Source organism: Silene latifolia, chromosome 10 (genome assembly GCF_048544455.1).
Source record: "Silene latifolia isolate original U9 population chromosome 10, ASM4854445v1, whole genome shotgun sequence".
NCBI lineage: Eukaryota > Viridiplantae > Streptophyta > Magnoliopsida > Caryophyllales > Caryophyllaceae > Silene > Silene latifolia.
Window position 1 is genome coordinate 58,072,296 of NC_133535.1, and position 26,161 is coordinate 58,098,456.

The 26,161-nt window shown below is 47.1% G+C and overlaps 1 non-coding gene across 1 annotated transcript; it reads left to right on the top strand.

The window, feature by feature from the left end:
• The first annotated feature begins 7,966 nt into the window (after positions 1 to 7,966).
• Positions 7,967 to 8,073, top strand: LOC141610174 (small nucleolar RNA R71). The gene has a single exon (XR_012528069.1). It is a non-coding gene; the product is annotated as a small nucleolar RNA R71 (small nucleolar RNA).
• Positions 8,074 to 26,161: the final 18,088 nt, after the last annotated feature.

A 26,161-nucleotide genomic window follows, 5' to 3' on the forward strand; every position in this document is an offset into this window, starting at 1 on the left:
AACACATGCATGGTCTAACAAGACTCGAGTTGGGTTATGTCTTACAAGTCTTGTTGAAAGGATAGAAGATGATAGTAAATGCAAGGATTCATAGGCTTAGCATTTCATCAAATATAACATGTGCATGTATTAAGATCAAAACAAGCAAGCAAATAAGATATGAAAGCATATTGATTTAAGCATGAATCATCCCCATGATGGTTTCCCCTAATCACCCATTAAACCCTAGCTAAGAAACTACTCACTCATGATCAAGTTTAATATGCTAGAAAGGTTGTCAATCATACTAACAAAGCTAAACATGATGAATAAATGAAAGTAATTAGCAATAATTAAAAAGGGATTAAGAGATTATACCTACTAATGATTCCAAAATAATAATGCAAAGAATAATAGAAGAACTTAATGATTGATGGAAGGTTGTCAATCTCCCAATAAACCCAGTAATCTTCTAATTACCCAAAATAAAGGAAGAACAAGAGAGAGATTAAAGAACTAAAACTTGGATTAAAACTTGATTAATACTTGATTACAGTATTGAAGAGAGATTTGATTGATATTAACTACTCTAAATATTGATAAGAAGAACATGCTCCTCTAATTAGACTAATGGGGTATTTATAGTGAAAATTAGGGAGGATGCATTAGGGTTAACTAAGGGCTAAACTAGTAATTAAACTTTTTAAGTTGAGCAAGGAGGACCCGGTATTTTCTGAGAGAAGGGCTTCTCTTTTCGTAGCTTGAAGAATGAAATCCGTGCTGTGCAGGAATCCGTGCGGAATAGAGTCGGGACGGCCGGATTTGGGCGGTGCAATCCGAGCGGATTCAGGATAGGGACGCTCGGATTGTTGAGGGGGAATCCGAGCGGATTCCTGGGACGGACGCTCGGATTGTTCTGGCTGGACGGACGGATTTGCTACAATCCGTTCGGATTGTTGGTCAGCGTCAATTCTTCTTCTTTTCTTCCCTTTTCTTCATAAATTCCTTGGGGACGCCAGGATCCTTTCTCAACATTGTTCTTCTACTATGATATGTACAAAGGCCTTCTAGTCTTCTCTCTTCTTGATGCTTGGTCATTGAATACAATCAATTTAGCCTCGTTTTGCCATGAAAATGCAAGATTCTTACTCCTTTCCTACCAAGGGATCAAAATCTAAAAGAATATGCAAAACAAAGAACTAAAGATAAGAAATGACCCAAATAGGCACTAAAAAGCATGGGAACAAGGCTAATTCGGGGGCTAAATATGCGCTAATTATGGTCACATCAAATATCCCCAAACCGAACCTTTGCTCGTCCCGAGTAAAGAGGTGACAAAGACTAGGACCAAAACTAACCTATCCTAATAATAATAGCCGATATGAGACAATTAGCGGGTCTCACTCCGCCCCTTCAACTCACAACAAGACAACCATGAGGTAGAATGCCAAAATGGCGACACATCCAAACATTAAAGCACATAAAATCACATAATGGATGCATCTACAAAAAGAATAGCCACTCCCTCATCAAGTGGCGGAAATTATCTACAAGGGAAGCAATTCAAGGGTACACAATCCTTCATAGATGCAATTTGTTCAAACTACTAAGCCTATAAGGATACCAATAAATCACCTCCAAAATGTGTCAAGCTAGGGTACCTTTGTCCTCAATCGTTAAATGCTTTTGTCAAGAGTAGACTCCCTATGGTGTTAGAAACACTGGAGGATCGCGGAATTCCCCCTCTTGCCTAGACAAGAAGAAGGGTCGTCCCCTCTCTACCACGCACAAAAATGGATAAGATGGAAAAGGGATCGATAGTATTTGAGTTTCATTTTGGGAGTTTGCTTTCATTGTTGTTTTTCCCCCCAATTTCTTGTGGTATATAACATTTGAGAACACTTTCTTTTTGCCATTTCTTTTTGATTTTTGGCATTTCAATACTTGACAACTTTTTGCATTTCTTTTGAACATTTTCAAAGTCACCCCAATTAGTAACGAGGGTGCCTTGTATTTGAAGCTTTAGGAGTTCTATTTTTGCTCCTCTTTTCATTTGATGCATTTTTGCAAACTTTCTTTCACTTTTCATTTCATTGAACTCAAATTGATTTCTTTTTGTGCCCATTCCCTTTGATGACAAAATATGGTAGAATATGGATGAATGATGGAAGTATGCATGGTTTCAAGGGTCACCTTGGAATAAACGGTAGCCAAGGAGTTATCACACCACAAGGTACTCTTGACTAGGCCTTAAACCATGGGTCAAAGGATACTAGTATGACATATCCTAGGGTGTTTTACAAGTATTCTAACAAGCAAAGTCTTAAGAATAAAAAGCATCTACTAGGGCCTATATACACTTGTCAAGCTTCCCAAATAGACGGTTTCGCAAAATTTTTCTAACATGCAAACTACATGCCATGATGCAACTAACATATACACATCCTAATGCATATGCTTCTACCAACTAATATGTCATATAAACTATATGCAATCCTAAGTTCACATTGTTTATACCGCATCAATCAAAATAAAGCCACATAGTCATTAACATAAAGAGGAAAAAGGAGATTGGAAAGATCATACCATGCGGTCTTCAATATCCTCATGTCTCGGATGTGGCGTAGTCAATCAATGTGAACAAGGATGAACAAACACAATATATACAAGACAATATATACAAAGGAAATGAACTTGTTTTTGGATTTTTCAATTTTCAAATTTTTATGGTTTTTGAAATTTTTTAATTTTTATGGTTTTTGAATAAAAGTTAAGTGTTAGAATTCCCATCCCCACACTAATATGGGCATTGTCCTCAATTGCCAAAATGATGGAAATTATGCAAAGATGATGCATGATTTCTATACTAAATGCAATTCTATACTAAGCTACACTACATGATGCATGGTTTTTGTTATGACGGAGAGGATAATTTAGATTACCTCCCGTTGCGTATGCATTAACTTCCCCAAACCGAGTGAGACACTATTGCTAATGTTCAAGGATGGGTATAGTTCATGCACACACTATGCTATGCATGAAACTAGATTGTCATTTTGGATTTTACAAATGGGAACAATAAAGAACACCTCAATGGTACCGAGGTGTGAGTCCTTTGATGTTGCTAGGACTAAACCAACAATGATCAAAATGAAATAAAATACAAAAAGATATAGACAAACCGTGGGAGAGTAGGAATCTCCAAGGCTTGCTAGTCTTCCATCATGCTATCATCATCATCACTTCCCTCATGAGAAGTGGTCACATTGCCACTTTCCTTGGCACTTTCTTCTTCACTTTCTTCATCATCTTGCTCATCATCATCTTCACCATCTCTTTCTCCATCTCCTTCTCCATCTCCACTTGCTTCTTCCTCAATATTATCATCAATTCCTTCATCATTTCCAACAACCTCATTGTCTTCCACCACGTCCCTAGATGCACCCGGAAACAAGGCTTCTTTATCCGCCCAACTGGGCAAAGGACAAGATGGATCAAGGAGTCCTTGCCTAGCTAAATGTAAGAGGGGAGGATATTGGGCCAAATAAGCATTCTTCCGATCTTCATAAGCTTGCTTGTGCATTGCCTGCATAAGAAGAGTCACATAGTCTTTCCCAATTTCAATTCCTTCCGGTTTGAACTCTTCATACACAAAGGGGTAAGGTGGTATAACAATGGAAGAGGAGGGGGTTTCATGATCACCCTTTTGTTGTTGAATGATGTACTCGGCCTCTTTGGATAGGGGAAGTAGATAGTTGGTCCGGTGGACACTTAAACGACAAATCTTCGCGGGTAAAGTGAATGATCGAGCCTCACTAGTAAGCCATTCACACTTGGTGTCAAGGGGGTTTTGAGCAACCCACTTGAACTTGTTAATCATGGTAGGCATATCAATAAGATGGCCACCTTCCTTTGCCTTGTACTTGCTATCCTTATTGAAATTAGGATCAAAGTGCTTGGCTAGGACCGTGACTAGGCCGTCATTAACAATAACGGTTGTACCCTTCTTCCCACTATCAACATTGAGCCATCTATCAACCTATAGCCTCAAAGAATTGAAAGGCTTGGTATGGATTCTTCCGATATTCAAAGCCGATTCAAGGAGAATAAAATCAAGTCTTGTGAAATGATTGGTGTCTTTCCTAGCAATTATGGTATTTCCCACAACTTTGTGCCATACTCTTATGCCCGGATGATGGACCAAAAGAGCACGACAAGCATGAAAATCATCAAATTTCTTCCCGGAGATTGCCTCCCAAAGAGGCTCGGGGTCATACTTTCCATAATGCTTAAGATATCTCGATTCATCGCTAAGACCCAAAATTTCACCTAATTCCTTAAAGGTAATGCGTCTACTAATGTTAGCTAGACGAAACTCAAGATTTTCCCTATTCTCAACTTTGGTGACTTTTAAAGAACTTAAGAATTCCAAGACAAGGGAAGGGTATGTCGATTCCTTTGTTTCAAACAATTTCTTCAAACCCATGGCATTGAAAAAGGCTTTTGTTTGTTCAAGAACACCCAATTTCTCCAAGGCATCTTTACATATGAATTTGGTGGATTGAATTGATTTCATAGCAAACTTGACAAATGTATTTCTATGGGTATCGGAAATAAAAGTTACCTCCGGATAATGCAAGAGTTGATCGATTACCGGAGTAGAAGGTGATGCTCCCATAGAAGTTTGTTGTTGTTGTTGCACTTCCAAGTTTGGTGTTGATACCACCATTGCCAAAGCTTTCTTTGTTTGGAGAGCTTTTTGCCTTTGAGAGAGAGCCTTTGCCTTTGGTGCCTTTGTTGCTCCCTTTGTCCTTGCCATTTGATGAACTAACCAAGAAAAGAATCAAAAATCTTCAATTTGTAGAATGCCCAAATCGATTTGAAGGTGAAAGGCTTTGCCTTTATGAAATCAAAAATCGACTCAAAGGTTGAAGATTTTGTTCTTGGTTTTGATTTTTATTGAAGATGGAGTGATTGATTTGTTGTTTGAAGGATGGTTTGATTTGATTTTGGTGGATTTTGTTGAGGGTTTTTGTTTTTGTGATGGAGAGGATGAGGGTTTTGTTGTTGTGGGTAGTGTTTATGAATGAATGAATGAAGGAATGAAGGTGGGAGGGTATTTAAAGAAGTCGAAATTTTCGAAAACGCAGGGGCAATCCGTGCGGATTAGGCCCAATCCGTGCGGATTCTGCTGCTTAAAAATTTCAGAAACTCGCCTAAAGACGGGCGGATTCTGGGGAATCCGCTCGGATTCTTCTGTGTTGGGACGGGCGGATTTGCTGCAGGACGGACGGATTTTAGTCCAGAGAAATTTCTTTGTTTTCCTCAGCTGCAAAGACGGGCGTCTTGTTCACAAGACGGACGGATTCTATGAGACGGGCAGATTCCCAGTAATCCGCTCGGATTCTTTAACAGTCAAGAAATTTTCAATATCAGCTTAGCTCAGGACGGGCGTCTTCTCAGCAGGACGCTCGGATTTTCTACAGACGGGTGGATTCGCAGGAATCCGCTCGGATTCTTCCCTGTTGTACACGGATTCAGTTCCACCCGTGCACAAACGCATTCCCATATCATTCTTTCTTTCTTTCTTTCAAATCTTGTGTTCTTCATTGTGGGGGCACTACTAAGGCATGAATAGCCTAGGCAATTGCCATCCCCACACTAAGGTAAAGCACTACACATCAATTGAAGTTGTTAATCCCTCCCTCACTTCTCTCTTTTCATGACAATTATTTTGATCAAAGTAAATAAAATCCAAAAATGACAAAAAATGCAATACAAAAATCGAAATGTAAGTTAGGGAGTTAGAAATATTTACAAGTGGTGGTTTAGGGAGGACTCCACCAAACTCTCATTCTTGAGGAGATGTCAAGGGGGCATGTCCAAGGTGTTGTTGATGTTGCTCAACACCTTGAAGAAGTAATCAAAAGCTTGTTCATTATCATGGTAGAGGCTTTCAATAGATCTTGGTCCTTGTTGTTGATCATGATCGATGGCATTACCAATGTAGGGATTAAAAATCCCTTCAAATTCGTCGTCCCAAAGACCACAAACTTCATTAAGTTGATCATTGAAAATCTCTTGCTTAGATGGAGACAACTCTCCCAATTTCTTCTCTTGGCCAATGAGGCCATCTTCTTCTTCCTTGGTTGATTTTGATGAGCTTTGCAAGCTCTCCTTGTTACAATTCACTTGCTCTTTGAATGGAGCATCTTCATCTTTCTTCTTCCATTGGAGTTCCGATTTCTTCCTTTCATCCTTCCGGCTATAATGATCAATCATGAAACATGGCTCATGCAAACGAGGAGCTCTCATGGTTTTGTCAAGATTAAAAGTTATGCTTTCATCTCCCACTTCTAGAGTGAGCTCTCCATGTTTCACATCAATCACCGCACCCGCGGTGTGTAGGAAAGATCTTCCTAAGATGATTGGAATGTTGGAATCTTCCTCCATATCAACAATGACAAAGTCCACCGGGATGAAAAACTTCCCAATTCGCACGGGGACATCTTCCCATATCCCTAATGGTGTCTTCGTCGATCTATCGGCCATTTAAAGTGTGATATTGGTGCATTTAAGCTCTCCTATCCCCAACCTTTTACTCACCGAGTACGGCATGACACTCACACTAGCCCCTAGATCACATAAGGCTTTGTTGATCGTCGTGTCGCCAATGGTACACGGTATTGGGAAGCTTCCCGGATCCTTTAACTTTGGAGGTGAACTCCCTTGAAGTATGGCACTACTCACCTTAGTGAAGGCGATAGTCTCAAGTTTCCGGATCGACTTCTTCTTTGTGAGGATATCTTTCATGTATTTCGCATAGGCCGGTACGTGATTGATTAATTCCGTGAAAGGAATTGAGACTTCTAAGTTCTTCACAATTTCCATGAACTTTTCAAGTTGATCATCAAATTTGGGCTTGGCTTGACGACTTGGAAAAGGAAGTCTAATCACAATGGGCTCCTTTTCTTTGGCCTTGTCTTCATTTTTCTTTGAACTTTCTTCTTTTGATGATTCCCCTTCTTTGGGGCTTTGCACCACAACTTCATTCTCACTAGCTTTCACAACTTCATTCTCAACTTGCTCCTTCGGTGCTTCATACCTTGTACAACTTCTCAGGTGAATGGCACTAACCGTTTCATGTCTAGGGGGATTACTTTGAGGTGGTAATTGCCCCTTTTGTCTTTCTGAGCTTGAAGATGCTAGTTGAGTCAATTGTGTTTCCAACATCTTGGTGTGAGCTAGAATGTTGTTGATGGTGGTGTATTTTGCTTGGCTATCTTTTTGCATTTGGGTGAAAAATTATTGTTGATTCTTTTGCATTTGGAGGACCGCTTTTTGGACATCAAAACCTTGGTCATTTTGGTGATTGTATGGATTTTGATTTTGTTAACCTTGGTTTTGATTGTAAAAGGGTCTTTGATTTTGATTTCTCATGGGTGGTGGAGTGTATGTTGTTTGAGGGTTTTGAACATTTTAGCTTTTGTATGAGAGATTTGGATGGAATTTGGTGTTTTCATTGTAAAAGTTGGAATAAGGGGTACCACTCTTGTATGCTTGGAAAGCATTCACTTGTTCATTTGTTCCCCTACATTCACTTTGGTCATGTCCCAAAGTTCCACAATTCTCACATATCCCACTTGGGATTGATGAGGATGCCGTCATGGCATTGACATGATGCTTTGATGTTTTTGAGTTTTCCTCAAGTCTAGCCATAGCTTGTTCAAACTTCAAGTTGATTGTGTCAATGTGAGCACTAAGTTGAGCACCCAATTGAGTAACGGAGTCCACTTCATGCTTTCCTCCTCTAGTAGCCTTGCGAGGTCTACTATATTGTGAATTATGGACCGCCATTTCCTCAATCTTGTTCCATGTTTGATTGTCATCAACTTCGGTGAACATTCCATTTGATCCCATATTGAGAATGTTCCTTGAATCTTCATATAAACCGTTCCAAAATTGTTGTACCAAAAACCATTCGCTAAGTCCATGGTGAGGACATGAGCGACAAATACCTTTGAACCGCTCCCAAGCTTCATACAAAGATTCTTCATCCCTTTGCTTAAAACCCATAATTTGAGCTCTTAGCATGTTAGTCTTTTCCTGGGTAGAATTTTTGTAGAAAGCTAGAGCTAACTTCTTCCAAGAATCTATTCCAAGGGTGGCCTTATCAAGGCCCTTCAACCATTGCTTTGCGGTGCCGATTAAGGAAAAAGGAAATAAGACCCATCTAATTTGGTCTTGAGTCACGCCCGTTTGAGAGATAGCATCACAATAGTCGCAAAAGGTTTCCATATGAGAATGAGGGTCTTCACTTGGCATCCCCACAAATTGGCTCCTCTCAACTAATTGGATGAAGGCGGACTTGGCAATAAAATTTCCGGTTAGATGTTGTGGTGTAGGAGTACCATTTGGTAGATTCTCCTCGGTGGGTATAGAGTGTGACGAGAATTTAGGCATTGTAGGTGGATTTTGTGTGGTATTGTTTAATGGGTTTTCTTCTCCTTCTATTGCGAAAGGATTGACAAACTCACTAGTGGGTTGAACAACATCACCAACACCTCCCAAATTCCTCCTAACAAGTCTCCTATTATTCGTCAAGGTTCTTTCGATTTCACGGTCAAAAGGTAACAAATCACTTTGTAACCTTCTAGACATGCAAAATATCAAACAACTCAAAAACAATTAGAACAAACCTTGAGGAGTTTTACTTCCCCAAGGTGAAGAAAGACACAACTAATAACAATAAAAAGAAATCTTAAATCAATTAAACACCGTCCCCGGCAACGGCGCCATTTTTGATCGGGGCCATTTCGTGTTCACAAATAGATAGATGTGGTCGTTGGTCAATGGTCGATTCAAAACACAATTTATACTTCACAAACAACTCTACAAATTAGTAAAGAGGCAAGTAAAGGTCGGATCCCAAGGGACGGGTATTGAAATGAGAATTCTATTGTAACTAGCAGTGTCTAGGGGTGTCACAAATTGAGTTGGTGTAGAAGGTCACTAAACTAAAATAACAATGAAAATAAACTAGCAAGATGAATAAATGAGGGGTGTAAACAATTGATTAAAAGCACTAGGGTGTCATGGGTTCATAGGGGAATCATGGGATATGATCATACAAACATGTTCTCAAATTATAAGCAAGCAATTATTGTTGTGATGGATTGAGTTGGGTTATATCTTACAATCCTAGGAAAGTTTGGGTCCCGGAGCCGAATCGATTAGATTGTACAACACCTACAAGTCGACTTAATCTTTCCTACTCAACACATGCATGGTCTAACAAGACTCGAGTTGGGTTATGTCTTACAAGTCTTGTTGAAAGGATAGAAGATGATAGTAAATGCAAGGATTCATAGGCTTAGCATTTCATCAAATATAACATGTGCATGTATTAAGATCAAAACAAGCAAGCAAATAAGATATGAAAGCATATTGATTTAAGCATGAATCATCCCCATGATGGTTTCCCCTAATCACCCATTAAACCCTAGCTAAGAAACTACTCACTCATGATCAAGTTTAACATGCTAGAAAGGTTCTCAATCATACTAACAAAGCTAAACATGATGAATAAATGAAAGTAATTAGCAATAATTAAAAAGGGATTAAGAGATTATACCTACTAATGATTCCAAAATAATAATGCAAAGAATAATAGAAGAACTTGATGATTGATGGAAGGTTGTCAATCTCCCAATAAACCCAATAATCTTCTAATTACCCAAAATCAAGGAAGAACAAGAGAGAGATTAAAGAACTAAAACTTGGATTAAAACTTGATTAATACTTGATTACAATATTGAAGAGAGATTTGATTGATATTAACTACTCTAAATATTGATAAGAAGAACATGCTCCTCTAATTAGACTAATGGGGTATTTATAGTGAAAATTAGGGAGGATGCATTAGGGTTAACTAAGGGCTAAACTAGTAATTACACTTTTTAAGTTGAGCAAGGAGGACCCGGTATTTTCTGAGAGAAGGGCTTCTCTTTTCGTAGCTTGAAGAATGAAATACGTGCTGTGCAGAAATCCGTGCGGAATAGAGTCGGGACGGCCGGATTTGGGCGGTGCAATCCGAGCGGATTCAGGATAGGGACGCTCGGATTGTTGAGGGGGAATCCGAGCGGATTCCTGGGACGGACGCTCGGATTGTTCTGGCTGGACGGACGGATTTGCTACAATCCGTTCGGATTGTTGGTCAGCGTCAATTCTTCTTCTTTTCTTCCCTTTTCTTCATAAATTCCTTGGGGAATTCCTTGGAGACGCAAGGATCCTTTCTCAACATTGTTCTTCTACTATGATATGTACAAAGGCCTTCTAGTCTTGTCTCTTCTTGATGCTTGGTCATTGAATACAATCAATTTAGCCTCGTTTTGCCATGAAAATGCAAGATTCTTACTCCTTTCCTACCAAGGGATCAAAATCTCAAAGAATATGCAAAACAAAGAACTAAAGATAAGAAATGACCCAAATAGGCACTAAAAAGCATGGGAACAAGGCTAATTCGGGGGCTAAATATGCGCTAATTATGGTCACATCACGGTCCCGTAAAAAAGGGTTCACCCGGCCCCTCTAAGGTGTCTTTTTTTCTTGTTGCCTTCAAATGAGAAGCAAGGAAAAAGGTTTAGGGTTTGATTAGGGGGATCCGCGGCAGCGGTCTGCCTAATCAAACCCTAAACCCTTTCCCGTTCCATTTTAGGATACCCCCCCCCCCCCCCCCCCCAAAAAAAGGGTTCACTTCGCCCCTCTAGGGTGTCTTTTTGTCTTGCCGCCTTCAAATGAAATGCAAGGGAAAGGGTTTATGGTTTGATTAGGGGGATCCGCGGTAGCGGTCTGCCTAATCAAACCCTAAACCATTTCCCGTCCCGCGTTAGGATACCCGGTCCCCCCAAAAAGGTTCACTTGGCCCCTCTAGGGTGTCTTTTTGTCTTGCCGCCTTCAAATGAGAAGCAAGGGAAAGGGTTTATTGTATGATAAGGGGGATCTGCGATAGCGGTCCGCCTAATCAAACCCTAAACCCTTTCCCGTCCCGCTTTAGGATACCCGGCTCCACCAAAAAGGGTTCACTCGGCTCCTCTAGGGTGTCTTTTTGTCTTGCCGCCTTCAAATGAGAAGCAAGGGAAAGGGTTTAGGGTTTGATTAGGGGGATCCGCGGTAGCGGTCCGCCTAATCAAACCTTAAACCCTTTCCCGTCGTGTTTAGGATACCCGGTCCCCCAAAAAAGGGTTCACTCTGCGCCTCTAGGGTGTCTTTTTGTCTTGCTGCCTTCAAATGAGAAGCAAGGGAAACGGTTTAGAGTTTGACTAGGGGGATCCACGGTAGCGGTCCGCCTAATCAAACCCTAGACCCTTTCCCGTCCCTCTTTAGGATACCCGGTCCCCCCAAAAAGGGTTCACTCGGCCCCTCTAGGGTGTCTTTTTGTCTTGCCGCGTTAAAATGAGAAGCAAGGAAAAGGGTTTAGGGTTTGACCGGGGATCCCCCTAATCAAACCCTAAAATCTTTCTCGTCCCGCTTTAGGATAACCGCCCCCAAAAAGAGTTCACTCGGCCCCTCTAGGGTGTCTTTTTGTATTACCGCCTTCAAATGAGAAGCAAAGGAAAGGGTTTAGGGTTTGATTAGGGGGATCCGCGGTAGCGGTCCACCTAATCAAACCCTAAACCCTTTCCCGTCCCGCTTTAGGATACCTGGCCCCCCTAAAAAGGGTTCACTCCCCCCCTCTAGGGTGTCTTTTTATCTTGCCGCCTTTAAATGAGATGCAAGGGAAATGGTTTATGGTTTGATTACGGGGATCCGCGGTAGCGGTCTGCCTAATCAAACCCTAAACCCTTTCCCGTTCCGCTTTAGGATACCCGGTCCCCCCAAAAAGGTTCACTTGGCCCCTCTAGGGTGTCTATTTGTCTTGCCGCCTTCAAATTCGAAGCAAGGGAAAGGGTTTAGGGTTTGATTAGGGGGATCCACGGTAGCGGTCCGCATAATCAAGCCCTAAACCCTTTCCCGTCCCGCTTTAGGATAATCGGCTCCCCCAAAAAGGGTTCACTCGGCCCCTCTAGGGTGTTTTTTTGTCTTGCCGCCTTCAAATTAGAAGCAAGGGAAAGGGTTTAGGGTTTGATTAGGGGATCCGCGGTAGCGATCTGTCTAATCAAACCCTAAACCCTTTCCCGTCCCGTTTTGGGATACCCAGCCCCCCCAAAAAGGGTTCACTCGGCCCCTCTAGGGTGTCTTTTTGTCTTGCCGCCTTCAAATGAGAAGCAAGGGAAAGGGTTTAGGGTTGGATTAGGGGGATGTGCGATAGCGATCCGCCTAATCAAACCCTAAACCCTTTCCCCGTCCCGTTTAGGATACCCGGTCCCGTAAAAAGGGTTCACCCGGCCCCTCTAGGGTGTCTTTTTGTCTTGTTGCCTTCAAATGAGAAGCAAGGGAAAGGGTTTAGGGTTTGATTAGGGGGATCCGCGGCAGCGGTCTGCCTAATCAAACCTTAAACCCTTTCCCGTTCCGTTTTAGGATACCCCCCCCCCCCCCCTCCCCCAAAAAGGGTTCACTTCGCTACTCTAGGGTGTCTTTTTGTCTTGCCGCCTTCAAATGAAATGCATGGGAAAGGGTTTATGGTTTGATTAGGGGGATCCAAGGTAGCGATCTGCCTAAACAAACCCTAAACCCTTTCCTGTCCCGCGTAAGGATACCCGGTCCCCCCAAAAAGGTTAACTTGGCCCCTCTAGGGTGTGTTTTTGTCTTGCCGCCTTCAAATGAGAAGCAAGGGAAAGGGTTTAGGGTTTGATAAGGGGGATCCGCGGTAGCGATCTGTCTAATCAAACCCTAAACCCTTTCCCGTCCCATTTTGGGATACCCAGCCCCCCCAAAAAGGGTTCACTCGGCACCTCTAGGGTGTCTTTTTGTCTTGCCGCCTTCAAATGAGAAGCAAGGGAAAGGGTTTAGGGTTGGATTAGGGGGATGTGCGATAGCAGTCCGCCTAATCAAACCCTAAACCCTTTCCCGTCCCGTTTTAGGATACCCGGTCCCGTAAAAAAGGGTTCACCCGGCCCCTCTAGGGTTTCTTTTTGTCTTGTTGCCTTCAAATGAGAAGCAAGGGAAAGGGTTTAGGGTTTGATTAGGGGGATCCGCGGCAGCGGTCTGCCTAATCAAACCTTAAACCCTTTCCCGTTCCGTTTTAGGATACCCCCCCTCCCTCCCCCAAAAAGGGTTCACTTCGCTCCTCTAGGGTGTCTTTTTGTCTTGCCTCCTTCAAATGAAATGCATGGGAAAGGGTTTATGGTTTGATTAGGGGGATCCAAGGTAGCGGTCTGCCTAAACAAACCCTAAACCCTTTCCCGTCCCGCGTAAGGATACCCGGTCCCCCCAAAAAGGGTTCACTCGGCCCCTCTAGGGTGTTTTTTTGTCTTGCCGCCTTCAAATTAGAAGCAAGGGAAAGGGTTTAGGGTTTGATTAGGGGATCCGCGGTAGCGATCTGTCTAATCAAACCCTAAACCCTTTCCCGTCCCGTTTTGGGATACCCAGCCCCCCCAAAAAGGGTTCACTCGGCCCCTCTAGGGTGTCTTTTTGTCTTGCCGCCTTCAAATGAGAAGCAAGGGAAAGGGTTTAGGGTTGGATTAGGGGGATGTGCGATAGCAGTCCGCCTAATCAAACCCTAAACCCTTTCCCGTCCCGTTTTAGGATACCCGGTCCCGTAAAAAAGGGTTCACCCGGCCCCTCTAGGGTGTCTTTTTGTCTTGTTGCCTTCAAATGAGAAGCAAGGGAAAGGGTTTAGGGTTTGATTAGGGGGATCCGCGGCAGCGGTCTGCCTAATCAAACCTTAAACCCTTTCCCGTTCCGTTTTAGGATACCCCCCCCCCCCCAAAAAGGGTTCACTTCGCTCCTCTAGGGTGTCTTTTTGTCTTGCCGCCTTCAAATGAAATGCATGGGAAAGGGTTTATGGTTTGATTAGGGGGATCCAAGGTAGCGGTCTGCCTAAACAAACCCTAAACCCTTTCCCGTCCCGCGTAAGAATACCCGGTCCCCCCAAAAAGGTTCACTTGGCCCCTCTAGGGTGTGTTTTTGTCTTGCCGCCTTCAAATGAGAAGCAAGGGAAAGGGTTTAGGGTTTGATAAGGGGGATCCGCGGTAGCGGTCCGCCTAATTAAACCCTAAACCCTTTCCCATCCCGCTTTAGGATAACCGGCTCCACCAAAAAGAGTTCACTCGGCTCCTCTAGGGTGTCTTTTTGTCTTGCCGCCTTCAAATGAGAAGCAAGGGAAAGGATTTAGGGTTTGATTAGGAGGATCCGCGGTAGCGGTCTGCCTAATCAAACCCTAAACCCTTTCCCGTCCCGTTTTAGGATACCCGGTCCCTCTAAAAAGGGTTCACTCGGCCCCGCTAGGGTGTCTTTTTGTCTTGCCGCCTTCAAATGAGAAGCAAGGGAAAGGGTTTAGGGTTTGATTAGGGGGATCCGCGGTAGCGGTCTGCCTAATCAAACCCTAAACCCTTTCCCGTCCCGCGTTAGGATACCCGGTCCCCCCAAAAAGGTTCACTTGGCCCCTCTAGGGTGTCTTTTTGTCTTGCCGCTTCAATCGAGAAGCAGGAAATGGTTTAGGGTTTGATAAGGGGGATTCGCGGTAGCGGTCCACCTAATCAAACCCTAAACCCTTTCCCGTCCCGCTTTAGGATAACCGGCTCCCCCAAAAAGGGTTCACTCGGCTCCTCTAGGGTGTCTTTTTGTCTTGCCGCCTTCAAATGAGAAGCAAGGGAAAGGGTTTAGGGTTTGATTAGGGGGATCCGCGGTAGCGGTCAGCCTAATCAAACCTTAAACCCTTTCCCGTCCTGTTTTAGGATACCCGGTCCCCCCAAAAAGGGTTCACTCTGCGCCTCTAGGGTGTCTTTTTGTCTTGCCGCCTTCAAATGAGAAGCAAGGGAAACGGTTTAGAGTTTTATTAGGGGGATCCACGGTAGCGGTCCGCCTAATCAAACCCTAGACCCTTTCCCGTCCCTCTTTAGGATACCCGGTCCCCCCAAAAAGGGTTCACTCGGCCCCTCTAGGGTGTCTTTTTGTCTTGCCGCGTTAAAATGAGAAGCAAGGGAAAGGGTTTAGGGTTTGACCGCGGATCCCCCTAATAAAACCCGAAACCCTTTCTCGTCCCGCTTTAGGATAACCGGCCCCCCCAAAAAGGGTTCACTCGGCCCCTCTAGGGTGTCTTTTTGTATTGCCGCCTTCAAATGAGAAGCAAAGGAAAGGGTTTAGGGTTTGATTAGGGGGATCCGCGGTAGCGGTCCACCTAATCAAACCCTAAACCCTTTCCCGTCCCGTTTAGGATACCCGCCCCCTCCCCCCCCCCAAACAAAAAAGGGTTCACTCCCCCCCTCTAGGGTGTCTTTTTGTCTTGCCGCCTTCAATTGAGATGCAAGGGAAAGGGTTTATGGTTTGATTAGGGGGATCCGCGGTAGCGGTCTGCCTAATCACACCCTAAACCCTTTCCCGTCCCGCTTTAGGATACCCGGTCCCCCCAAAAAGGTTCACTTGGCCCCTCTAGGGTGTCTATTTCTCTTGCCGCCTTCAAATTCGAAGCAAGGGAAAGGGTTTAGGGTTTGATTAGGGGGATCCGCGGTAGCGGTCCGCCTAATCAAGCCCTAAACCCTTTCCCGTCCCGCTTTAGGATAACCGGCTCCCCCAAAAAGGGTTCACTCGCCCCCTCTAGGGTGTCTTTTTCTCTTGCCGCCTTCAAATTAGAAGCAAGGGAAAGGGTTTAGGGTTTCATTAGGGGGATCCGCGGTAGCGGTCCGCCTAATCAAACCCTAAACCCTTTCCCCGTCCCGTTTGGGATACCCACCCCCCCCCCCCCAAAAGGGTTCACTCGGCCCCTCTAGGGTGTCTTTTTGTCTTGCCGCCTTCAAATGAGAAGCAAGGGAAAGGGTTTAGGGTTGGATTAGGGGGAACCGCGGTAGCGGTCCTCCTAATCAAATCCTAAACCCTTTCCCGTTCCGTTTTAGGATACCCGATCCCCTAAAAAAGGGTTCACTCGGCCCCTCTAGGGTGTCTTTTTGTCTTGCCGCCTTCAAATTCGAAGCAAGGGAAAGGGTTTAGGGTTTGATTAGGAGGATCCGCGGTAGCGGTCTGCCTAATCAAACCCTAAACCCTTTCCCCGTCCCGCTTTAGGATACCCGTCCCTCTAAAAAGGGTTCACTCGGCCCCGCTAGGGTGCTTTTTGTCTTGCCGCCTTCAAATGAGAAGCAAGGGAAAGGGTTTAGGGTTTGATTAGGGGGATCCGCGGTAGCGGTCTGCCTAATCAAACCCTAAACCCTTTCCCGTCCCGCGTTAGGATACCCTGGTCCCCAAAAGGTTCACTTGGCCCCTCTAGGGTGTCTTTTTGTCTTGCCGCCTTCAACTGAGAAGCAAGGGAAAGGGTTTAGGGTTTGATAAGGGGGATTCGCAGTAGCGGTCCGCCTAATCAAACCCTAAACCCTTTCCCGTCCCGCTTTAGGATAACCGGCTCCCCCAAAAAGGGTTCACTCGGCTCCTCTAGGGTGTCTTTTTGTCTTGCCGCCTTCAAATGAGAAGCAAGGGAAAGGGATGAGGGTTTGATTAATTAGGGGGATCCACGGTAGCGGTCCGCCTAATCAAACCCTAAACCCTTTCCCGTCCCTCTTTAGGATACCCGGTCCCCCCAAAAAGGGTTCACTCGGCCCCTCTAGGGTATCTTTTTGTCTTGCCGCGTTAAAATGAGAAGCAAGGGAAAGGGTTTAGGGTTTGACCGCGGATCCCCCTAATCAAACCCGAAACCCTTTCTCGTCCCGCTTTAGGATAACCGCCCCCCCCCCCCCCCCAAAAAGGGTTCACTCGGCCCCTCTAGGGTGTCTTTTTGTATTGCCGCCTTCAAATGAGAAGCAAAGGAAACGGTTTAGGGTTTGATTAGGGGGATCCGCGGTAGCGGTCCACCTAATCAAACCCTAAACCCTTTCCCGTCCCGTTTTAGGATACCCGCCCCCCCCCCCCCCCCAAACAAAAAAAGGGTTCACTCCCCCCCTCTAGGGTGTCTTTTTGTCTTGCCGCCTTCAATTGAGATGCAAGGAAAGGGTTTATGGTTTGATTAAGGGGATCCGCGGTAGCGGTCCGCCTAATCAAACCCTAAACCCTTTCCCGTCCCGCTTTAGGATACCCGGTCCCCCCAAAAAGGTTCACTTGGCCCCTCTAGGGTGTCTATTTGTCTTGCCGCCTTCAAATTCGAAGCAAGGGAAAGGGTTTAGGGTTTGATTAGGGGGATCCGCGGTAGCGGTCCGCCTAATCAAGCCCTAAACCCTTTCCCGTCCCGCTTTAGGATAACCGCTCCCCAAAAGGGTTCACTCGCCCCCTCTAGGGTGTCTTTTTCTCTTGCCGCCTTCAAATTAGAAGCAAGGGAAAGGGTTTAGGGTTTGATTAGGGGGATCCGCGGTAGCGGTCCGCCTAATCAAGCCCTAAACCCTTTCCCGTCCCGCTTTAGGATAACCGGCTCCCCCAAAAAGGGTTCACTCGCCCCCTCTAGGGTGTCTTTTTCTCTTGCCGCCTTCAAATTAGAAGCAAGGGAAAGGGTTTAGGGTTTCATTAGGGGGATCCGCGGTAGCGGTCTGCCTAATCAAACCCTAAACCCTTTCCCGTCCCGTTTTGGGATATCCAGTTCCCCCCCCCCCCCCCCCAAAAAAAGGGTTCACTCGGCCCCTCTAGGGTGTCTTTTTGTCTTGCCGCCTTCAAATGAGAAGGAAGGGAAAGGGTTTAGGGTTGGATTAGGGGGAACCACGGTAGCGGTCCTCCTAATCAAATCCTAAACCCTTTCCCGTTCCGTTTTAGGATACCCGATCCCCTAAAAAAGGGTTCACTCGGCCCCTCTAGGGTGTCTTTTTGTTTTGCCGCCTTCAAATTGAAGCAGGGAAAGGGTTTAGGGTTTGATTAGGAGGATCCGCGGTAGCAGTCTGCCTAATCAAACCCTAAACCCTTTACCGTCCCGTTTTAGGATACCCGGTCCCTCTAAAAAGGGTTCACTCGGCCCCGCTAGGGTGCTTTTTGTCTTGCCGCCTTCAAATGAGAAGCAAGGGAAAGGGTTTAGGGTTTGATTAGGGGGATCCGCGGTAGCGGTCTGCCTAATCAAACCCTAAACCCTTTCCCGTCCCGCGTTAGGATACCCGGTCCCCCCAAAAAGGTTCACTTGGCCCCTCTAGGGTGTCTTTTTGTCTTGCCGCCTTCAACTAAGAAGCAAGGGAAAGGGTTTAGGGTTTGATAAGGGGGATTCGCAGTAGCGGTCCGCCTAATCAAACCCTAAACCCTTTCCCGTCCCGCTTTAGGATAACCGGCTCCCCCAAAAAGGGTTCACTCTGCTCCTCTAGGGTGTCTTTTTGTCTTTCCGCCTTCAAATGAGAAGCAAGGGAAAGGGTTTAGGGTTTGATTAGGGGGATCCGCGGTAGCGGTCAGCCTAATCAAACCTTAAACCCTTTCCCGTCCTGTTTTAGGATACCCGGTCCCCCCAAAAAGGGTTCACTCTGCGCCTCTAGGGTGTCTTTTTGTCTTGCCGCCTTCAAATGAGAAGCAAGGGAAACGGTTTAGAGTTTTATTAGGGGGATCCACGGTAGCGGTCCGCCTAATCAAACCCTAGACCCTTTCCCGTCCCTCTTTAGGATACCCGGTCCCCCCAAAAAGGGTTCACTCGGCCCCTCTAGGGTGTCTTTTTGTCTTGCCGCGTTAAAATGAAAAGCAAGGGAAAGGGTTTAGGGTTTGACCGCGGATCCCCTAATCAAACCCTAAACCCTTTCTCGTCCGCTTTAGGATAACCGCCCCAAAAAAAAGGGTTCACTCGGCCCCTCTAGGGTGTCTTTTTGTATTGCCGCCTTCAAATGAGAAGCAAAGGAAAGGGTTTATGGTTTGATTAGGGGGATCCGCGGTAGCGGTCTACCTAATCAAACCCGAAACCCTTTCCCGTCCCGCTTTAGGATAACCGGCTCCCCCAAAAAGGGTTCACTCGCCCCCTCTAGGGTGTCTTTTTCTCTTGCCGCCTTCAAATTAGAAGCAGGAAAGGGTTTAGGTTTCATTAGGGGATCCGCGGTAGCGGTCTGCCTAATCAAACCCTAAACCCTTTCCCGTCCCGTTTTGGGATACCCAGCCCCCCCCCCCCCCCAAAAAGGGTTCACTCGGCCCCTCTAGGGTGTCTTTTTGTCTTGCCGCCTTCAAATGAGAAGCAAGGAAAGGGTTTAGGGTTGGATTAGGGGAACCGCGGTAGCGGTCCTCCTAATCAAATCCTAAACCCTTTCCTGCCCGCTTTAGGATACCCGATCCCCAAAAAGGGTTCACTCGGCCCCTCTAGGGTGTCTTTTTGTCTTGCCGCCTTCAAATTCGAAGCAAGGGAAAGGGTTTAGGGTTTGATTAGGAGGATCCGCGGTAGCGGTCCGCCTAATCAAACCCTAAACCCTTTCCCCGTCCCGTTTTAGGATACCCGGTCCCTAAAAGGGTTCACTCGGCCCTAGGGTGCTTTTTGTCTTGCCGCCTTCAAATGAGAAGCAAGGGAAAGGGTTTAGGGTTTGATTAGGGGGATCCGCGGTAGCGGTCTGCCTAATCAAACCCTAAACCCTTTCCCGTCCCGCGTTAGGATACCCGGTCCCCCCAAAAAGGTTCACTTGGCCCCTCTAGGGTGTCTTTTTGTCTTGCCGCCTTCAACTGAGAAGCAAGGGAAAGGGTTTAGGGTTTGATAAGGGGGATTCGCAGTAGCGGTCCGCCTAATCAAACCCTAAACCCTTTCCCGTCCCGCTTTAGGATAACCGGCTCCCCCAAAAAGGGTTCACTCGGCTCCTCTAGGGTGTCTTTTTGTCTTGCCGCCTTCAAATGAGAAGCAAGGGAAAGGGATGAGGGTTTGATTAATTAGGGGGATCCACGGTAGCGGTCCGCCTAATCAAACCCTAAACCCTTTCCCGTCCCTCTTTAGGATACCCGGTCCCCCCAAAAAGGGTTCACTCGGCCCCTCTAGGGTATCTTTTTGTCTTGCCGCGTTAAAATGAGAAGCAAGGGAAAGGGTTTAGGGTTTGACCGCGGATCCCCCTAATCAAACCCGAAACCCTTTCTCGTCCCGCTTTAGGATAACCGCCCCCCCCAAAAAGGGTTCACTCGGCCCCTCTAGGGTGTCTTTTTGTATTGCCGCCTTCAAATGAGAAGCAAAGGAAACGGTTTAGGGTTTGATTAGGGGGATCCGCGGTAGCGGTCCACCTAATCAAACCCTAAACCCTTTCCCGTCCCGTTTTAGGATACCCGCCCCCCCCCAAAAAAGGGTTCACTCCCCCCCTCTAGGGTGTCTTTTTGTCTTGCCGCCTTCAATTGAGATGCAAGGGAAAGGGTTTATGGTTTGATTAGGGGGATCCGCGGTAGCGGTCTGCCTAATCAAACCCTAAACCCTTTCCCGTCCCGCTTTAGGATACCCGGTCCCCCCAAAAAGGTTCACTTGGCCCCTCTAGGGTGTCTATTTGTCTTGCCGCCTTCAAATTCGAAGCAAGGGAAAGGGTTTAGGGTTTGATTAGGGGGATCCGCGGTAGCGGTCCGCCTAATCAAGCCCTAAACCCTTTCCCGTCCCGCTTTAGGATAACCGCTCCCCCCAAAAGGGTTCACTCGCCCCCTCTAGGGTGTCTTTTTCTCTTGCCGCCTTCAAATTAGAAGCAAGGGAAAGGGTTTAGGGTTTGATTAGGGGATCCGCGGTGCGGTCCGCCTAATCAAGCCCTAAACCCTTTCCCCCCCGCTTTAGGATAACCGGCTCCCCCAAAAAGGGTTCACTCGCCCCCTCTAGGGTGTCTTTTTCTCTTGCCGCCTTCAAATTAGAAGCAAGGAAAGGGTTTAGGGTTTCATTAGGGGATCCGCGGTAGCGGTCTCCGCCTAATCAAACCCTAAACCCTTTCCCGTCCCGTTTTGGGATATCCAGCCCCCCAAAAAAAAGGGTTCACTCGGCCCCTCTAGGGTGTCTTTTTGTCTTGCCGCCTTCAAATGAGAAGGAAGGGAAAGGGTTTAGGGTTGGATTAGGGGAACCACGGTAGCGGTCCTCCTAATCAAATCCTAAACCCTTTCCCCTGCCCGTTTAGGATACCCGATCCCCTAAAAAAGGGTTCACTCGGCCCCTCTAGGGTGTCTTTTTGTTTTGCCGCCTTCAAATTCGAAGCAAGGGAAAGGGTTTAGGGTTTGATTAGGAGGATCCGCGGTAGCAGTCTGCCTAATCAAACCCTAAACCCTTTACCGTCCCGTTTTAGGATACCCGGTCCCTCTAAAAAGGGTTCACTCGGCCCCGCTAGGGTGCTTTTTGTCTTGCCGCCTTCGAATGAGAAGCAAAGGAAAGGGTTTAGGGTTTGATTAGGGGGATCCGCGGTAGCGGTCTGCCTAATCAAACCCTAAACCCTTTCCCGTCCCGCGTTAGGATACCCGGTCCCCCCAAAAAGGTTCACTTGGCCCCTCTAGGGTGTCTTTTTGTCTTGCCGCCTTCAACTAAGAAGCAAGGGAAAGGGTTTAGGGTTTGATAAGGGGGATTCGCAGAGCGTCCGCCTAATCAAACCCTAAACCCTTTCCCGTCCCGCTTTAGGATAACCGCTCCCCAAAAAGGGTTCACTCTGCTCCTCTAGGGTGTCTTTTTGTCTTTCCGCCTTCAAATGAGAAGCAAGGGAAAGGGTTTAGGGTTTGATTAGGGGGATCCGCGGTAGCGGTCAGCCTAATCAAACCTTAAACCCTTTCCCGTCCTGTTTTAGGATACCCGGTCCCCCCAAAAAGGGTTCACTCTGCGCCTCTAGGGTGTCTTTTTGTCTTGCCGCCTTCAAATGAGAAGCAAGGGAAACGGTTTAGAGTTTTATTAGGGGGATCCACGGTAGCGGTCCGCCTAATCAAACCCTAGACCCTTTCCCGTCCCTCTTTAGGATACCCGGTCCCCCCAAAAAGGGTTCACTCGGCCCCTCTAGGGTGTCTTTTTGTCTTGCCGCGTTAAAATGAAAAGCAAGGAAAGGGTTTAGGGTTTGACCGCGGATCCCCTAATCAAACCCTAAACCCTTTCTCGTCCCGCTTTAGGATAACCGCCCCCCCCAAAAAGGGTTCACTCGGCCCCTCTAGGGTGTCTTTTTGTATTGCCGCCTTCAAATGAGAAGCAAAGGAAAGGGTTTATGGTTTGATTAGGGGGATCCGCGGTAGCGGTCTACCTAATCAAACCCGAAACCCTTTCCCGTCCCGTTTTAGGATACCCGGCCCCCAAAAGAGTTCACGCCCCCTCTAGGGTGTCTTTTTGTCTTGTCGCCTTCAAATGAGATGCAAGGGAAAGGGTTTATGGTTTGATTAGGGGGATCCGCGGTAGCGGCTCGCCTAATCAAACCCTAAATCCTTTCCCGTCCCGCTTTAGGATACCCGGTCCCCCCAAAAAGGTTCACTTGGCCCCTCTAGGGTGTCTATTTGTCTTGCCGCCTTCAAATTCGAAGCAAGGGAAAGGGTTTAGGGTTTGATTAGGGGGATCCGCGGTAGCGGTCCGCCTAATCAAGCCCTAAACGCTTTCCCGTCCCGCTTTAGGATAACCGCTCCCCAAAAGGGTTCACTCGGCCCCTCTAGGGTGTCTTTTTGTCTTGCCGCCTTCAAATTAGAAGCAAGGGAAAGGGTTTAGGGTTTCATTGGGGGATCCGCGGTAGCGGTCTGCCTAATCAAACCCTAAACCCTTTCCCCGTCCCGTTTTGGGATATCCATTTCCCCCCCCCCCCCAAAAAAGGGTTCACTCGGCCCCTCTAGGGTGTCTTTTTGTCTTGCCGCCTTCAAATGAGAAGGAAGGGAAAGGGTTTAGGGTTGGATTAGGGGGAACCACGGTAGCGGTCCTCCTAATCAAATCCTAAACCCTTTCCCGTTCCGTTTTAGGATACCCGATCCCCTAAAAAAGGGTTCACTCGGCCCCTCTAGGGTGTCTTTTTGTTTTGCCGCCTTCAAATTCGAAGCAAGGGAAAGGGTTTAGGGTTTGATTAGGAGGATCCGCGGTAGCAGTCTGCCTAATCAAACCCTAAACCCTTTACCGTCCCGTTTTAGGATACCCTCCCTCTAAAAGGGTTCACTCGGCCCCTCTAGGGTGTCTTTTTGTCTTGCCGCCTTCAAATGAGAAGCAAGGGAAAGGGTTTAGGGTTTGATTAGGGGGATCCGCGGTAGCGGTCTGCCTAATCAAACCCTAAACCCTTTCCCGTCCCGCGTTAGGATACCCGGTCCCCCCAAAAAGGTTCACTTGGCCCCTCTAGGGTGTCTTTTTGTCTTGCCGCCTTCAACTAAGAAGCAAGGGAAAGGGTTTAGGGTTTGATAAGGGGGATTCGCAGTAGCGGTCCGCCTAATCAAACCCTAAACCCTTTCCCGTCCCGCTTTAGGATAACCGGCTCCCCCAAAAAGGGTTCACTCTGCTCCTCTAGGGTGTCTTTTTGTCTTTCCGCCTTCAAATGAGAAGCAAGGGAAAGGGTTTAGGGTTTGATTAGGGGGATCCGCGGTAGCGGTCAGCCTAATCAAACCTTAAACCCTTTCCCGTCCTGTTTTAGGATACCCGGTCCCCCCAAAAAGGGTTCACTCTGCGCCTCTAGGGTGTCTTTTTGTCTTGCCGCCTTCAAATGAGAAGCAAGGGAAACGGTTTAGAGTTTTATTAGGGGGATCCACGGTAGCGGTCCGCCTAATCAAACCCTAGACCCTTTCCCGTCCCTCTTTAGGATACCCGGTCCCCCCAAAAAGGGTTCACTCGGCCCCTCTAGGGTGTCTTTTTGTCTTGCCGCGTTAAAATGAAAAGCAAGGGAAAGGGTTTAGGGTTTGACCGCGGATCCCCCTAATCAAACCCTAAACCCTTTCTCGTCCCGCTTTAGGATAACAGCCCCCCCCCCCCCCCCCCCCCCCCCAAAAAGGGTTCACTCGGCCCCTCTAGGGTGTCTTTTTGTATTGCCGCCTTCAAATGAGAAGCAAAGGAAAGGGTTTAGGGTTTGATTAGGGGGATCCGCGGTAGCGGTCTACCTAATCAAACCCGAAACCCTTTCCCGTCCCGTTTTAGGATACCCGGCCCCCCCAAAAAGAGTTCACGCCCCCCCTCTAGGGTGTCTTTTTGTCTTGTCGCCTTCAAATGAGATGCAAGGGAAAGGGTTTATGGTTTGATTAGGGGGATCCGCGGTAGCGGTCTGCCTAATCAAACCCTAAATCCTTTCCCGTCCCGCTTTAGGATACCCGGTCCCCCCAAAAAGGTTCACTTGGCCCCTCTAGGGTGTCTATTTGTCTTGCCGCCTTCAAATTCGAAGCAAGGGAAAGGGTTTAGGGTTTGATTAGGGGGATCCGCGGTAGCGGTCCGCCTAATCAAGCCCTAAACGCTTTCCCGTCCCGCTTTAGGATAACCGGCTCCCCCAAAAAGGGTTCACTCGGCCCTTCTAGGGTGTCTTTTTGTCTTGCCGCCTTCAAATTAGAAGCAAGGGAAAGGGTTTAGGGTTTGATTAGAGGGATCCGCGGTAGCGGTCTGCCTAATCAAACTCTAAACCCTTTCCCGTCCCGTTTTGGGATACCCAGCCCCACCCCACCCCCCCCAAAAAAAAAAAAAAAAAAAAAGGGTTCACTCGGTCCCTCTGGGTGTCTTTTTGTCTTGCCGCCTTCAAATGAGAAGCAAGGAAAGGGTTTAGGGTTGGATTAGGGGGATCCGCGGTGAGCGGTCCTCCTAATCAAATCCTAAACCCTTTCCCTGCTCCGCTTTAGGATACCCGATCCCCTAAAAAAGGGTTCACTCGGCCCCTCTAGGGTGTCTTTTTGTCTTGCCGCCTTCAAATTCGAAGCAAGGGAAAGGGTTTAGGGTTTGATTAGGAGGATCCGCGGTAGCGGTCCGCCTAATCAAACCCTAAACCCTTTCCCGTCCCGTTTTAGGATACCCGGTCCCTCTAAAAAAGGGTTCACTCGGCCCCGCTAGGGTGTCTTTTTGTCTTGCCGCCTTCAAATGAGAAGCAAGGGAAAGGGTTTAGGGTTTGATTAGGGGGATCCGCGGTAGCGGTCTGCCTAATCAAACCCTAAACCCTTTCCCCCCCCGCGTAGGATACCCTGGTCCCCCAAAAAGGTTCACTTGGCCCCTCTAGGGTGTCTTTTTGTCTTGCCGCCTTCAACTGAGAAGCAAGGGAAAGGGTTTAGGGTTTGATAAGGGGGATTCGCGGTAGCGGTCCGCCTAATCAAACCTTAAACCCTTTCCCGTCCCGCTTTAGGATAACCGGCTCCCCCAAAAAGGGTTCACTCGGCTCCTCTAGGGTGTCTTTTTGTCTTGCCGCCTTCAAATGAGAAGCAAGGGAAAGGGTTTAGGGTTTGATTAGGGGGATCCGCGGTAGCGGTCAGCCTAATCAAACCTTAAACCCTTTCCCGTCCTGTTTTAGGATACCCGGTCCCCCCAAAAAGGGTTCACTCTGCGCCTCTAGGGTGTCTTTTTGTCTTGCCGCCTTCAAATGAGAAGAAAGGGAAACGGTTTAGAGTTTGATTAGGGGGATCCACGGTAGCGGTCCGCCTAATCAAACCCTAGACCCTTTCCCGTCCCTCTTTAGGATACCTGGTCCCCCCAAAAAGGGTTCACTCGGCCCCTCTAGGGTGTCTTTTTGTCTTGCCGCGTTAAAATGAAAAGCAAGGGAAAGGGTTTAGGGTTTGACCGCGGATCCCCCTAATCAAACCCTAAACCCTTTCTCGTCCCGCTTTAGGATAACCGGCCCCCCCAAAAAGGGTTCACTCGGCCCCTCTAGGGTGTCTTTTTGTATTGCCGCCTTCAAATGAGAAGCAAAGGAAAGGGTTTAGGGTTTGATTAGGGGGATCCGCGGTAGCGGTCTACCTAATCAAACCCTAAACCCTTTCCCGTCCCGTTTTAGGATACCCGCCCCCAAAGAGTTCACGCCCCCTCTAGGGCGTCTTTTTGTCTTGTCGCCTTCAAATGAGATGCAAGGGAAAGGGTTTATGGTTTGATTAGGGGATCCGCGGTAGCGGTCTCCGCCTAATCAAACCCTAAATCCTTTCCCGTCCCGCCTTAGGATACCCTTGGTCCCCCAAAAAGGTTCACTTGGCCCCTCTAGGGTGTCTATTTGTCTTGCCGCCTTCAAATTCGAAGCAAGGGAAAGGGTTTGGGGTTTGATTAGGGGGATCCGCGGTAGCGGTCCGCCTAATCAAGCCCTAAACGCTTTCCCGTCCCGCTTTAGGATAACCG